Below are 4909 nucleotides of genomic sequence, written 5' to 3' on the forward strand. Positions count from 1 at the left end.
AAAGTCAAGTGAACATAAACGTGACAAGATGGAGGCTCTGAAAGAACAGCTCACCTGCACTTACATCTTACTGCCACAGAGGCCGTGTGTGTGTGTGTGTGTGTGTGTGTGTGTGTGTGTGTGTGTGTGTGTGTGTGTGTGTGTGTGTGTGCGCGTGCGTGCGTGTGTGTGTGTGTGTGTGTGTAAAGTTGTAAAGTCTGACTGCAGCAGGAAGAAAAGAACTGGTACTTCTCCTCCTTCACACTGATCATAATGTCATATATGATAAGATATTAGCTAGCTAGCTTTCAAACTTCATAATTTGACTTTTACCTGTGTAGGATTTTAAATTTTAGTTATGGTATTTTTTGAGTATCAGCTCCGCCCCTCAGGCACCACTGTTTCAAACATACCTTTGTGCCCCTGTCCATTAAAGCCTGTAACGTAGATGCTGAAATACTGTATGTGTACGCTGTCTGTCCTTGTTGTTGTTGATCACTGTTACACAGCACATTACACTTCTACTCTAAGGCCCTTGCCAGCATGAACAATACCTATGAAATTGATATGTCTCTGATCATAAGGTGCATCCAGCCCACTGCTGTAATGAGTGAAAGTGCGTCACAGAGGTCAGGGTGAACTCCTCTTTCTGGTCTAAAGAAAAAACTGTTGTCAAATGTCCAGATCAAGTGAAACCGAGAAATGTGGTAATCAAGACTTTTAGAGATGACCACAGTATCGACAGCTCAGTTTCTGTCTCATCTGCAAATACAGGAACTGAAGGTTAAGAACTTTTGAATGACCCATGTCACCAAACCTCCACAATGAAGCTGTACAGTTGTGCAATGCTTCATATAACTGACTTTTATTCTACAAAATGGAAACCAATGTAATGCACCCTGGAGGCTGTATTTCTTGGATTTCCCACCACATAATCGAAAACATTGAAAATAAATCAATTATTGTTGGAAATCCCAGGATCAGACGACTACTCTTATCAAAGCAACTATATTACAGAGAAATCTTTTTGAAATGTTTTGAGAAAAGCTGGTTAATACAGTGCAGTCTTGGAAAAACAGGTGTGAAAACATTTGGTCTTTCCAACTTTGTAAGTGGAAGTAAACACAATCAACTTTTAAATTCCATTCCCGATCTGAGGATCGAGGAACAGCCTGTGAAGGTATCAACATTTCATCAAAATTTGGAGCCATATTCCACAGCGCAAAATCAATGGAGACTTCTCGGCTTTATTTCTTCTTACACAGTCTACACAGCCTATCCCTTTATTGCTCCAATGTTGTGTCAGTCACGAAGGCGTTTTCTGCCAGTAAGCATTTTATTGCTTTCAATCCAACCTGTTTCCTCCAGTGTGTTCTGGAAACACTAGAGCATATTTGGAAATAATGACTCATGCTGCGTAGTGATAGTATAGACTTTCACTACGCACACAGTGTAAAACCAATGTAAGCATCTAACGATTATTGGTTAATCCGTCCGTTATTTTCTCAATCAATCACTTCCGTGTGAAACTTTTTACGTGTATTCATTGTTTTTTATATGTGTTACATATGTATGGGGGGACGGGCTCTAATGTAGAATTACTTAAAAAATGAGATGTACCTACCCTGACTTTTGGGAAGTTTGCCCATAACAGCCTGTGGACTGATCAGATGTAAAAGACTGGGGATGAATTTTCTGGGGATCAGACCCCTAGTGCTGGGGTTTATGCTGGCTGAGGGTCTGCAGAGTGTGGAGCAAGGCACAACATGTTGTGGTGCTGATTAAAAACCCTAAACACACTGACCAGACTTGAATTATATTGTGGTTTCAGTTGACTAATGTTTGTTTGCTTGCTAATTTGGATGAGTTCCAAACCATGGAACCCTGAATCAGTCGATCTCTTCTTTCAAATGACTGTTCTCCTCCTTCATAGCCCCCAGCTGTTTATCCTTCTCCTCTAGTGCCTGTTTAAGAGCGTCTGCTTCCTTTGTCACGACTAAATACTGTTCGCCATCTCCTTCTGCAACTCTGAAGCGTTTTGTTTTAAAGTGTCCACAAAGACATCCTTCTACCTAGTATACGGCCTTGAGTGGATAACAGCTAATTCATCCAGACTCCCGGGACTGATCTGGCTGGCTTGCCATATTTAAATTAGGCCTACTTTATCAACTTTTTCCGCAGGGGGCCTGCCAGTTTGGGAGTTGTCTCTGATCTTGGCCGCGGGGGGTGCTGTCCCTTGGACGGTTCCGGCCCGGGCGGCTAGAGGGCTCTGCACCTTGGTGCGGGGGCTCCTGTCTGCTCGGGTTGGGGTGGTCTCTGTGGCGGTGCTCCCTGTGACCTTGGACTGGGATCTCTCCCGGTGTGGTTGGCCCCCCAAAAGGTAGCTTCCTCTAGACTCCTCTGTACCTCAGGTCTCGCTGCCCGGCCATGTCTCTGTAGTGACAGCTAGCGTTGGTGTAGGTGTGAGTCTGTGTATCTGTGTGCCTGCATGGCTGTGTGTGTTTATGTGAATGTGTGAATGAACGTATATACATTTGTGTATGTCTCTGTGCATGACTGTGGGAGGGTTGGATTCTTTTAACTTTCTTCTCCTCATTTTATTTGATGTTTAATTTTTTCTGTTCATCTCTGTGAGGCACTTTGCGATACGTTTCTGTATGAAAAGCGTCATATAAATAAAGGTTGATTTGATTTGATTTTAACTAACGTTAGGGAACAAGCGACACCAGATCCATATTTAGCTAAGTTACAGCTAGCTGTCTAACCTTAGCTAGCTTGCTCACTAACGTTAGCTTACCATAACCTAGGCTGAGATTGGCAAGGTGATTGTTGCTTGGCCGCGCAGCTGTTGTCGGTTGCTTCGTGGCGTTGGCTGATGAAGTGATTTGCAAACAGCAAGCTAGCAGTATTCTAAATATGATTGCAATTAATCTTACAACATTCTGTATTGGCCAGTAGGCCTACTCACTTAAGACTAAGGAGTCAAAGCATGCAAGCATGTGAGTAAAAGGGTGCTGACTGCAGTCCAGAGTTCACAACAAGGCCACCAGTCTATGTAGGACAACATCTCAAGCCCATAAACTTTGGACACTACACTTATAACGAGGGTTTTGTGACCATTACACAGAGAACTTTTCATTGTTTGGTCTATAAATCAGAATAAGATTTCAAAGGTGTGGGGACGGTGTTCCTAGGCCTTGTTGATGAGGCCAACTCAGGGCTCCAGACTGCGACCAAAATTTTAAAAATAATATAAAATTCTCACCATATCAATATGTAAGAGGCTAAACAGCAACAGAGTGGTGCTGTCAGCACTGTAACACAAACACGTAACACGTGACAATACTTTACCGTGAGTACCAGGCTACACTGCAGCAGACACCTGCAGCACCACCACAGCTCTCTGCTAAAATCAACCCCCCTGTAAAGAAAATACTGACATTTTTAAATAGTGTCAAAATCTCGTCTTCTCTCGTTCTCATGGACTCAATATCGTGAATCGTCTCGTCTCGTCACGGCCTTAAATCTGAATGTATGGTATATTTTTCATGACAGCGATGGTGCTGTCAATTTACCTTCTATGTTGCATCTTCAAAAGTGCACAACAAAAAAGTGACTCCTATATTTGAAACAGCACATTGTAATTTCTGCATCTATTATCAAAGTATATGTTAGTAATACAGTAAAAATTTGTAGAAACGTGAATATTTGGTTAGCATGTGGATTTACCGTGTGTGCCGCTCAAATTTCCAGTAGGGGGCGAAAGTGCTCTTAGTGAAAAACGTTAGTCTAGAGCCCTGCAACTGTTTTTGTGTCGTGAGATTTTGATGGACCGCAGCCTCCTGCCATCGGAGGATGTTTCAGAAGTTTGTTTTCGGGGAGGGAGGGATCAGCCACAGTCTTTCCCGCCCACGTCAGGGTCCTGAAGGCATTCTGGTCCTGGAAGAACGGTAGATTTTCAGTCACCTTCTCATGATACTCTGCATCATTTCCTAATGCCCCACCTGACTATCACATATTTCATTTTACACATTAATTTTCAATTGTTTCAGCTCCACACTATTGCAACTTAACCATCTGAAAAATGCTAACCAGTTATACATATGCAGTTGCTTTTGTGGCATTTAGCACAGTGTTTCAATTTGCTTTCATTTGAGTGTGGACTTTTTTTCAGGATACAGCAGCACTCAGAGAAAATAATATGATCCCACAGCAATACACCAGTGGCAAAAATGAGGACACCAACAAAATGAGGAATAAACGTTAGTACTATTTTATTCAAAGGAAGTGCAATAAGAGGATGTATTTATAATGAGAACATCATGAACATTTATGTAAATCTATTCTTCTTGTTTACCCTGGAGAGGGAGGCTAGCAAAGAGAGCGTAGAGAGGCCCAGACCGAGGCTGAATATGAACGGATGTACTCAAACAGATCCAGAAACAAAGAAGAACATCAACAAACTAATGAAGGGCAATTTAAAGTAGAGCGGCACAGATTAATAATATACTTTTGTAGTCCCTCATTATGTTTAGGCTCATCTGCTGTTTGCACTGTTATATCCTTTAGCCTTAACTCTGCTTTATTAGGTTTCATACAATTATACTTAATAATACTCCATCTGTTTACATTCTTATTTGTTCAACCTGCCCAGAGAACGCAGATGGAAATGAGCCTTTTAGTCAAACCTTTGCCACATTAACACCAACTATGTTAATTAAAGTTGCAATAAGCCTGTGAATGTTCTCATTCGTCCAGGTCATCGTTATCCTCAAAGCAAGGCTGGGACTGGTCCCAGCCTGGTCAGATGCGTACATGAACTGATGAAGCCTCTTGGATGAGAGGTGAAACGTCTTCCTAGACAAACAACCAGTCCAGTTGCTTTTAACTGAAATTGCTTTGAGGATAAAGTTGCAATGTGCCATGTGAA

This window comes from Echiichthys vipera, assembly GCF_963691815.1.
Source record: "Echiichthys vipera genome assembly, chromosome: 11".
Classification (NCBI taxonomy): Eukaryota; Metazoa; Chordata; class Actinopteri; order Perciformes; family Trachinidae; genus Echiichthys; species Echiichthys vipera.